Source organism: Pinus tabuliformis, chromosome Q (assembly GCF_031772625.1).
Source record: "Pinus tabuliformis cultivar Carrire ecotype Pingquan chromosome Q, CPIR1, whole genome shotgun sequence".
In the NCBI taxonomy this organism is placed as follows: Eukaryota; Viridiplantae; Streptophyta; class Pinopsida; order Pinales; family Pinaceae; genus Pinus; species Pinus tabuliformis.
The window spans coordinates 1,061,856,033-1,061,868,575 of NC_142296.1; positions in this window are offsets into that span (position 1 = coordinate 1,061,856,033).

Here is a 12,543-nt window from a genome sequence, read left to right on the forward strand (position 1 = left end):
CGAAAAGGAAGGTGAAAGGTCACATGTTGCATGTGTGGAGGAAATTAATGGAAAATGAAGAAAGTAGAGGCCTCAATGATAAAAAGGATTTTGAGGATCAGTTCACAACCTTTTTTCAGTTTTAGCTTAATGCTCTCTCTTCTATTCTCTCTCTCACACACTATTGCACACATTTTCTTGGAGCATTGTGGCATACTTGGTATTTTGAGAAAGAAGGCAAAGGAAGAGTAGGAAAGTGCAAGGGGACAATAGGATCGACAACTACAATGGATTTTCTTTGCAGGTACCGAGTTGCATGTATGGTTTCATTACTATTTTTGGGCATGCATGACTTATGCATGTTGTTTCTTTGTTATGATTTGTCATTGGCATGGAGGATTTCCTGGATTGATTGTGGTTTTTCCTAGATTTTCCATTTCCTAGATAGCCATGGTGTTGTGGGTTTTATCTTTGTTTTATGCTTGGTGCTCATTGGTTGAAGGGAAAATACCCTTAGGGTCCTTTGGGCTAAGACTCTACCAGACTGAAAATTGCTTATTCAAAGAAACACACACACACATCCATATTTTTTTACTTTTAAGCAAATTCTAATGTTTAGGGTACATACCTAAGGTCCTACGTTCGAGAAGACCGTTAGGGTGCAAACCCTTCTTGGAGTTCCCTTCTTCTTTCTTTGACCTGCAAGACAAACAAATCAAAGAACACAACAGTACATGTGCAAATACTTATATATAAATCATCTTCATGCTATAAAGTTAGTTATAAAAAATCTTTAAGTAACCTCTTTCATAAGAATTCAACACAAGAATGTCATAAGCATAAAGAAAGATTATTCGGGAACAAAGACGTGTTTCTTTATATATAAAGGCAAATAAAGCACATATATTGGAAAGATATCACCTGAACACCTTCAGCAGGCTCCAAGCAAGCTTCCTCCCGGATTCGTTCCAGCCTCAAGCCTCCGACAAGAGCTCCTTCCAAGTCTTACTCAATGATGATATCAAGGATGAATGATCACCAATACACATGGAAACAAGGGTTTCCTATGCAAGATGGGGGAAGTGCAGAAAGCACCAAGGACTTCAGACCTGGTCAAAGGGGAAAAATCTCAGCATAATAATCTTGCTCTCCTCTCTCTCCTTGGCCTTCCCTTTGATGTCTTTTTATACCCTCTCCAAAGTAGGTTTTTAGTTAGGAGTTGGTTGGGAACAGTTGGGCCACGGGCACTAACAGGTGATCCAGCAGGTAAACCCGCGATCACCACCCAAAAAAGAGGAATTTATTATTTTTTTAAGTGTTTTAATAGATACACGCGGGTTGGGTATGACAGACCCGCGTGTACACGCGTTTAACACAGGGCAAAGTCGCGTATAGGGAATAAAACACTGTTTTTTAAATTTTTGGACCAGGTCTGGAAGGAGGGGTTGCCCTAGGCCATAAGTGCAGCATCACAAACCATAAGAGTGAGATTTGGAGCTATAACAGATGCCCCCTAATGTATGAGGTCAGAAGGGGAACATGATGGCCGAAATATATTAAGTAAGTACAAGGAAAGGAACTCTGCCGAAAAACCGAGGAGGACTTCACCAGAATTCAGCCTGCCAAGCCACCGAAAGGAGATCAGAAAGAAACACTGTCTGAGGCGGGCATACCCATGCTCAGGAAAAGTAAAGCATGTCCGCATATCAAGTACGAGCGGATCCACTAAGTATACAAGTATAAATGACTGTAAAATACATAATGGATCATCTGATCATAATGAGTAAGTACATGTCTGAATATCACATATAAAACTGTCAATGATGCTGAAAGATGCAACGGATCACTGAAATCAAAGACTGATCCCATAAGGTACCAACTGAACATGATGGAATAGGATGGTACTACACTGCAAACTCAGGTGCCAGCATATAGAATGTCGCCATGACTGACTGCAACATATAAGGTGGAGTGGTATCAACTAGCAGCAACAGGAGCAACTGTCAAGTGAACCAATGAATGCTGATACAACCTGAGGTCTTCACCGACCGCCGTGGTACATTTCTACACCATGGGAATAAATGATCTGAAGTCGACCATGTGAGAAATCGTTTGATTACCGGTCATTGATGTATACCGTTAACAAACGCGAGACTACTCACCGATAATGATAATGAGCGTCAAGGTACCCAGTACAATCTAACAAGTGTGAATAGATGAGCTGAAGTCGAACACCTGTAAGAATCTATCAATCAGGAGACAATGATGGTTTCCCACTGTCGATAGCGAGGAATCTGCCACTAATGACTGCAAACCCCAAGGTACTGCCAAATGGACTCTAGATCTTTGCCCCAGAGCAATGAGTCGGAGTCGATAGGGAAAGATCTGCTAAAAGGAAGGCATTAAGGCATCCTCCATCAATCTAGCGTGAGTGTAACCCGTAGGCCAATAATGTGGAAGGAATCGGACGAAAAAGATGTAGTAACCCAACCGAAGTACGTTTCCGGCGTACACAAGATGTGGCTAGCGCACGGCAGAAACCCTCTGAACCAACCAATAATGAAAGCTGACACAGAGGCGAGGTATCCACCAATAGGGTCAAATGGAAACCAAGGTACTGCACGAATCCCAATGTGTGATAATGTATGCTGATGTCGAACACAAGGGAAACCACTCAGTCAAAGACCCATGATACTGATCGATGCTGAGCACAAGGTGACCTATCAATAATGAAAATAGGGCCAGGGTGCGGTCTCTAGGTCTGCCCTCAGAGCAATGTGTCGTCGTCGATAAGGACAAGACCCGCCAGCAAGAAGTCAATGGGGACCTTCTCAAACCGGCACGAGTGAAGGACCAATATAACTGATGTGATGATAGACATGACACTGACAACCAGGGATGGCCGACTGAAAAATGAGTCAAGAGACACCGCAGAAAGGCCGACTCAAGCTAACTTCCCTTGAACAAAAGCACGACTCAATGTGACTATGTGGCAGCATATAATGAATCTGTATAAGTTAGTCATGCAGGAGGCACGAACGAACCCTCCATATGATTGGAAGAGATAACCAATCGGGGGAGAACTGACTCGATAACAAGGTTATGGGTTACCTAAGTCAAACTAAATCCCACCCATGCGGAGGAGACTTTGTCTTGAGTGCTTTGTTCAAGGGCGACACGACCGACTCTAGCTGCCAACAATAAATGGAAATAATGTCCCTGTTCCCGCTCTTTTTGGAATATTTAATTTTTTTGTCTTTTTCTGATAAGCCGGAAAAAGAATAAAAGAATGCTATGGTACAGTGGAAAGAACGAGTGTCGGTGAAACAGATGATCTAGTTCCTGGGAAAGGAACGTTCCTATGCTCAATGCAGGGAGGTGAAAAACTGGTCAGTGACACTCAGAGGTATGTTCCTTCCACGGATCTGGGTATGTCAAGCTGCAGAGGTCAAGGGTATGCAAGGTTGATTTTGCAGACGTCATGGTCAAAAGTGGGCTTAAACACGAGTCCAAGTGAAGCCGGCTATAGGCCAAAAGGTGCAAAGGGTCAACATGCAATGCAGAAGTACAACTCAACACACATAGGAGCCTCTAGGGTATAAGGCCAAAACGAAGCGAAGAAGCAAAGAAGAATGAGTCTTCAACGCATAAGTCATGGCGGGACTACAGAGGACTCCCGAGCCTACTCAAAACGAAGCAGCATGGGCAACAAATGTCAGTGAGGTGCTAACTAGGATGCCCATGTAAAAGGATGGCTCTACCATCATGTCATGATTTAAAGAATCGGCGAGTGAAAATGGCTTGCGAACCATAACATGATGGGGTCGACCCTACGGCAGATTTATCGGTCAAATGGAGGCTAGTATGCATAGTGCAACGGAGAAATGGTGTCCCTAACCTATATGCCAGTGAGAACACGATACCTGCCATGACGGGTCAGCAGTCATGGAACCGTCTCGAACCGTCGAAAAATGTCCAAAATGTCCTGAAAAACAACTCAATCTCGACATTCCAAGCTCCCAAGTTAAAAGTGACATGAAACCAAACAAAATAAAATTTTGAAAAAATTTTGCATTTTCAAAACTTATAAAAAGAAATTTTGGACTTACCATTTTCACCGTTTGACTTGGAGAGCAAAAATTGTGGAGCAAAAGGAGCAAACTTCCCCGTGACTTATTCAACCGTTCAAACTTGCCGAAAACTTCCAGGTAAGCACTAAACTTGTCTTACAATCAATTGTGATAGTTTTTAGGAAGTTTAATTAATGTTTCACTGTTAGATTTTTGCAAAAAATCGTTCTGCGGCGTACATGCGGGTTGGATGTATATAAATCGCGTATACGACGGCCCTACACGCGACTGTGTATAGGGTAAACCGCGTGTGCGCAGCGAAAAATTTTTTATACATAAAACTAATGGATGAAAATGATTTTTTCTTCCAGGATGACTCTCACATGGCATGAAAGAGAGCACTCAACCGTAGATAATGAAGTTATGAACAATGATGAGGCGTTAGACGCCCTACGGGGATGCGGATTGTTAAAATTCTTCAAGTTGCCAAATATGAAAGCAAATGTGCGTCTGCTCGAGAGACTCATTGATTATTGGGATGTCGAGGAAGAAGCTTTTGTGATTGATCAGATGCCACTCAGGGTAGAAGTGGAAGATATATATTTCATCACGGGCCTTTCCCGAAGGGGAGAGGTAGTACACTCCCGGGGCAGGACCCGGAATAGTCTCAGTGTAGACGATTATGTACAACTTTACTGCCCAGGTCATCGGAAGGTCGGGAGCCAGATCTCGATCCCACACGTGGCGAGTTTGTCACTGCGGATAATCTTGTTCACCATAGCTCGAGTGAACGGATCATCCTCGCTACATCAGGCGTCACGGGTAAACATGAGCGTAGCAGTGGACTGTCTCACCACGGTGTTTGACTGGTGTACTCCTCTACTTGCCAACATGAAGGAGCAGCTTGCTTCTATCAGGAGGGTACAGACCAAGAACTTTGGGTACGGAACCATTTTATGCACTTTTTTCTTCGAGAAGGTTCCCGCACTCCGCCCCAGGGTAGCAGTTCCCATCAGTAGTCCACGTGATCCACGCATGGGCCGGTGGGCTGACTTGATGAAACATCTGGGGGGTGGGGAAGTGCCCAGGAATGCATTCGACGACGACTTTTTTGCTTGGTGGGAGCAACAGATCATCGCCATAGACGACTACCCCTATGCTGGACTGGATTTCCGAGGAGATCCTGACCGAGTGTTACCACCAGATGCAGCATGGGGCGAGATCGGTAAGATTTTTTTTTTGATTTTAGGATTTTTAGGATTTTTCAAATATAATGATGAACTTTGAAAAAATATTTTTGATGAGATTCAAATGGCTAATATGATGATCATGTTCCAGACATTGGGCCTGTGCGACCAGATGGATTCCCACGGCACGGACGGCGTGGCCGAGGAGCCGAAGAGGCGGCTGCGGATGCGGAATGGACCCTCAACAACGTCCAGCGACACTTGGCGAGATTGATCTACCAAGTACCGATGGCCGAGATAGAGGACCTTCCTCCAGATATGCAGCGTCATGTGGTTGGGATGCCACGTGACTGGGTTCGCGTCTTTCGGCGCGTGGCCACTGTTATAGTTAGTTATTTAGCTGCTCATCCAGAGCCGAGGCATTAGATATGCCTGACATGATTATGGGCATTTGAGTCCCAATTTTGTATATTTTGGACACACATATGTACACTCGAGACGCTTTGCGATATATATATATATACTGTTTGACTTTTTGATGCATGATTTTATGATGATGAATGATTGATATGCCAGTCTAATGCTTGATTAGCGATAGAATCAGCTAACCAATTTTGAGATCTTGGAATGTGCAAATAATTAATGTAAGTAAATGATCTTTGCAACAACCTCACCCTTAAATATTGGCGATATAATGATGGATCTCTAACCCGATAAATGTTATTTAACTGAGACACTATCAATTGAGAATCAAGATACACTACCAACGAGTCGATCCCATAAGAGATTGCCTCGGATAGTAAATTGATAACAGCTGTATACTCGGCCATATTGTTTGAAGCAGGACCGATACACATGCCTCTCGATGTCATCAACTGACCAGTTGGGTAATAAAGTACCCAAGCTGCGGAAGCAAGATTCCGAGTGTGCCGACTAGCACCATCGGCGAATCCAAAATAAACCAAATCATCCATCAACACCTGCCAAAGCAGACCAAAAAGTGCTGATATCAGAAAACGCTCGATAAGATATGTACAAATATACATAAAATACAAAGAAGCCATTGCCTGGCCAAAGCTAAGCAAAGCACTTCCTGAGGTAGAGCCCGTCAGGGGGCTCCGCCAACTGACTCCTAGGGATGTTTATAGGTACGACGATCGAACCAATCAATATACTCTCTTCGGCAAATAAATGTGTTGGAGCCAAAGGGACCGTACAAACATCACTAGTCGAACCGGAGGACCGAGATTCTACTTCATGCACAGGGGAATGAAAGTGTAACCGACGATGTAAATCTTCCAAAGGTCGATCTACGGCCGTCATTGCTTCGAATACCGCTTCATCCGATGGAAAAACAATATCTGAGCAATCCAATGCAGTGGTGGAATCAAGGGTCCTAAAATGAGCCACATCACCATCTATTTCTTTCCCAAAGGAAATAGTAGAATGGTTATCTACAGAGTTGTCGATAGATTCACATCTAGGTTCTGCTGCAGACATAAGAGATTCTATTTCACCCACCTTGTCGTCACCTGATGTGGTCACAGATGAAGCTAAGGTTCCAGGATTCGATGAATAAGGAGTTTGAACAAACTCTCTCCGTAAAGGATCCCTGGAGGATGAAATTGTATCTATACCAGCTATAGGAGGGGGAAGATTAAACGTACCCATCAATGAAGAGTACATCCCGACTCCTAGACTCTCAATAGGCGGACGGGGGTTACCCACTAAAGGAATGGTAGAGTCAGAGTTTGCTTGAGGATCAGCTGGACAATAGTCCAATTGGTCAACCTTAACGATTTTCCCCTCATAAGGAAAGCAAATGACACGAAATAGAGTCGAAACAACGGCTTCCATCTCGTATACCCAGTTCCTTCCTAATAGGAGATTATAATCTAGGTTAGCGTCTATGACTTCTACTTCAATATTAACGACCTTTCCTCCAACACATATAGGAAAAGCCGGGATAATCCCGTACGGTCTATGAGAGTGACCATCAAATGCTGTCAATAGGGTGGGCGAAGGAACAACCGTCGGTGATCCAATGGCCTTCCAGCATGACATAGACATGACACACGTGGAAGCTCCCTCATCTACAACCGTCCGGAAAATATTCGTTTTCTGGTAGGTAGACTTTATCTAGAAAGCCATGTGATGAGGAAGTCTCTTTTTGACATTACTCATATCAAAAGAGAGAGCTAAGGAATTACTTGGATCGACTACCCCCATTGCCGATAGCAAGGCACTTCGTTGAGTAGGACATGTCTGGAGAACCTCTAACGCGGACATAGCACATGGACTCTGAGCCAAATCCTCCATAATGGAGTAATTTTGGGCGGCCCTAGCATTAGGGTTAATCGTCGCGCGTTTGGCGGAACCTTTCGGTATCCTAGGTATAGTCTCAACAGGAGGTCGCTCAATATGAAGGTCATTACCTCCGGGAACAGTTTTATCCTTAGATGTTTCAGCTTCACCATAATCACGTGACCGAGTAGTCACGTTAACGTTTGAACCCATCATAAAAACATTTGATGCTTTTTCCCCTTCTTGGTTGCCCCCTGAGGAGGTCCCAGGATTCGAATTTGCGCCAGCAAGCAGTTGCTGCCCTTGGGGAAACGGGTTAGTTAACACAGCTTGCGAACTAGAAGTCCCTTGCTGTCCTAACAAGCGCTGAGCGTCTTCAATTCTAGGGCAAAGATGAGCTAGATGGTCCCCACTGCATAACTTGCAAGGGAACTTAAATTTCTTTCTCGACTCACCTTTACCACCACCAGCGTTGTTGCCGGATTTATTTGTATCCGGCTTCCCATCCGAATTCTTCTTTTTACCACGTCCTTTCTTTTTCCCATTGGAATTTTGATTTCCTTTGGGGTTATCGGATTGGACGGCGTTAATGGAAGAATTTTGGGAGGCTTGAGGATTAGACATTGTGACTTGGTTGTTAGGAGTAGTTTGTAATGACAACTGCTGCAATTGATTCAACAAGTTCACTGTAGTCGAGTCTACTGACCCCACGATACCATCCGCGTGCGGACCTGGCTTTGGCTTAGCTAAATCAACCTTAGATCCAGGAGCATCTGGCAAGTACTTTTGGAGGATCCCAGACTGAGAGTAGATCAGTTCTAACTGCTGGGCCCTGAAAATGGCTTGCTCCTCAGAATAGACCCCAGACATGGAGACATCCTTGGAGATCTCGGGTTGCAAAGACTTCAAAAACCACTCTAGACGGTACTCCGGAGGGATTTCGGCTTTAATGAGCCTTTTTCTCCGTCTCCATTCCTGTATGTGATCAGAAATGTGGGTTGCCTTATCCTGACGAAAGGTAGCCAGAAGTTCAGTTCCGGCATCATAGCGGACAGGCAACTGGAAGTGATTCAAGAAGATATTAGCTAAGTCTGCGAACGATGTAAAGCTGCCCCCTGGCAACTCTATATACCATTTAGCCGCATTACCAGTCAAGGTGCGCTGAAAGAGTCTCAACCTAACCGAATCTTCGATGAGGGAGTTAGATGAGCACCACAAATGGAATGTGGTTACATGATCGCCCGGATCTTCACCACTCTTCCCTTCGAATTTTGGGATGTCCGAAGGGAGTTTGGTTGGGACCGGAGGCCAGGCCGGATTGTATCTGATAGGGTCATTCGTTAGCTTAGTGAGATCTGGCAAGTTTAACGTTGCCAGAAATGGAAGCCTAGGAGGACCTAGGGGATTCCACCCAGACTGGGCAGAACTCCCAAAGTTCTGAAAAGATTGTCCTGGGATTTGAGAGGCACCAGGCTGCCCCAAGTGACCAGTAGAACCAGCTGAACCAAAAGGCAAGCCTTGTGGTCCAGCAAAATTCGGAGTTTGACCAACTCCTGCCGTATAACCTCCATAGCCTGCAAAGTTCCCTCCTAAAGAATGGTAAGGGGTTGATAACCCCTGATATGGATTCCAAGCCGAAGCGAGGGGAGGAATACTTTGAAACATGCTAACCGTGGAATACGGCCTACCTCCTTGTTGGCCGATAAATGGATTCGCAGTTCCTGCGCTACTAACCCCAGGGTTATTCCAACCTTGGAAAGGATTGCTGCTTTGTCCTATTGAAGAAAAAGGCATGGATCCTACCGTTGGGTTGGAATGTGGGATATGACCACTTCCAAAAGGAAAACCCTGAAATGAAGCCGATCCGCCCATCATGGACGTAGCGGCACTGAACGGAACTGACGGAATACCCTGTGATTGGGTGCCAAAAAGGAAGGGACCAGTACTAAAAGCATTGGTTTGGGCATTTCCACTCGTGGACGGAATGGAGGTAGACCCTACCAAAGATGTGCTAGCAAACGATCCGAACAAGGAAGCGGAGGGGATGGAAATGGTTCCTCCCCCTTGCACCGATGTTGGGGTTTGCATAGTCGCAGCACTCGTAGAAGCCATGCTTCCAGTAGTGATCATAAAAGGTAAGCGCGTAGCGTAACCTGGACTCGCTGGTCTATGCGACGGAGTCCCAACGTATTGCAATACATCTGGATAACTAGATGGTAGTGGAGAATTTGGAATCACTAATGATTCTGAAAGTTCTTCTACCTCTACGTTATTCTCCGCTTGAAAGCGAACTCGAGAAAGGACTGGAGTGTCCCTCTCTTGTTCAGAAGTACCAGGCCTTGCTTGGCCGCTAATATCCCCGAGAGGAGGATCAATCCCCGATGCGTCAACCGGCGTGGGATGGACCCCACCGGTAGTATTCCCTCTGCGCCTTCTAGGAGAAGGCTCTAAACTAGGTGGCGAGAGACCACGAAGTCTTCGAGACCGTCTTGGAGACCGGTCAGCCACTTTGAATTTTTTGTTATGATCTTATCTAAAGACTCAAAAAATTAAAAGCTAAGCCGACTAGGAGCACAGAGCACACAGTATAAAGTTCCTAAAGATACAGCCAGTCAAACAACTTTCAAGTATTTCCGCTCCGGGTGATTGAGACCGGACACCAAAATACGAGAAAGTGAATCAAAGGGCCTTCCGAAGATAGTCTGGGATGATGAGGGCCCAGTCCTATCAGCGAAGGTATCAGAGGAAGTTACGCTGACCTCCTAACAACAGCCTGCGCCGGTGCAAGCCCCCAAGCTTCGCAAGGGTGCCCTCCGGAAGTACTGTCAAGAGTGATACAACGTCGACCTCAGGTGCCACGGGATTCCCCTCCGCAGCCACCTATGCAGATCCCTAGGAGAGGCAACTATGGGTACCAACTCGTCGCAGAAGCCAGGCGGAACAGTCGTGAGGTAAGTTCGGACAAGTAGGAGAGGGGGTATCTCTCTTCCCTGTCTTCACAGACCCTCATGCTTAACTCCCAGATCCGGAGCTTTCCTGGTCTTCCTAACGCTATTGGATTTACTCTCTTTAATCAGACTCTTATGTTTGACGTTTTGTGTGGCCTTGGAGAGTTAACTCTCCACTCGCCTAATCCAAGGCCCTAAAATCCTAAACTTGTTGGTGTAATAACTAAAACAAAAAGTTCTAGTGGATTTTAATTAAGCGCTTGATTTTATTAGGTTGTTCTTTAAGTCAAAGGCAATGGAGGTGAAACTTGTGGTGTTTTTATGGACGCAAAAGAAATTAATAAAACTTAGCTACATGCACATGCACTTTTGTTTTCGATGAAGAGCAATTTCTATGAGGTTCAGAAGGCACTTGTAATATAAACAAATTTTTTTTTTCCTTTTTCTTTTCAGACTCCACACTGACAAAAACTAACAAAACTAAATATGCCTAAAAAGAGATGCAAATCTTACCCTAATGCAAGAACTATATGTGGATGCAAGATTCAAAGACTACTCTAAAAACAAAGAAGGAAAGTTGCTGCTTTACCAAATTTTGTCTTGCCACTAAAATGCTTAGATAGAAGATGATGTGTTACCAATCATTTCGTCCAAACAATAAAAACAAGTTTTAAGATAAAAACAAAGCACTTTCACTTCGCAAAAAGGAAATCAAATGAAAAGCAAGTTTAAGAAAGCGAAAACTCAAAACTTTCAAAAGATTTTCTTTCAATCAAACCAAAAAGTCTTTTTCAAAGGAAAGCTCTCAAAAATACTGACACCAATGATTGATAAACAAGCAACCAAACACTTTTGTGAATTGACACCTTTCAAATGATGAGAACTCAACAAAAATAAAATGTGTTCGAAATCGCTTTTGACAATCAAAAGCAGCAATGAAAGTCCAAAATATCAAAAGACAAGTTTCAAGAAAATGGTAACAAACAAATTTCCCGAAACGAAGGAGCAAATGGTCATAAAAATGATTTCGTTAAGCAAACAAAAGTGTCATGAAAATAAAATGGACACAAAGATTGAACACAATCTTCCCACTCTGCCGAAACAGAGCAATCAAGATTCTTAAACAGAAATCTTGTGTGTCAAAAATCAATGACGCTTGCAATCAACGAAAAACAAGACTAGTACTCCTTATAACTAGAGAGAGTTCAGAACAAGATGCCCCCTGTTAAACAGAGAACTGTCACAGGGAATTGACTGCTTTAAACTGACCCAAACCACCAGACAGACATTCAGCAAAAAGAAAAATTATAAATCTTGAAAATTATGGAATATACGCGCCTGCAATTATTTGCAGAATGCGTGTACACGCGACTGTAACTAAGGAAACCTGCGTATACGCGGGTTCACTTAGTGCAACTTGCGTATATACGCTTCTGTAATCCAAAAAAAGAGCGTATATGAAGTCTTTCAAGAAAAATAAAAAAACACAGACTGAAAAACTGGAAAAGCTTGGATTTCAAGAAAATATCAGACAGTCAGAACCAACAAACAGAGGGACTGAGCCTTGATTGGCTTGAGGACTACCCAAACTAGGAACAACAAGAGTGTTGTCCCCAGTGGAGTCGCCAATTCTGGTTGAAGGGAAAATACCCTTAGGGTCCTTTGGGCTAAGACTCTACCAGACTGAAAATTGCTTATTCAAAGAAACACACACACACAGCCATCTTTTTTTACTTTTAAGCAAATTCTAATGTTTAGGGTACATACCTAAGGTCCTACGTTCGAGAAGACCGTTAGGGTGCAAACCCTTCTTGGAGTTCCATTCTTCTTTCTTTGACCTGCAAGACAAACAAATCAAAGAACACAACAGTACATGTGCAAATACTTATATATAAATCATCTTCATGCTATAAAGTTAGTTATAAAAAATCTTTAAGTAACCTCTTTCATAAGAATTCAACACAAGAATTTCATAAGCATAAAGAAAGATTATTCGGGAACAAAGACGTGTTTCTTTATATATAAAGGCAAATAAAGCACATATATCGGAAAGAT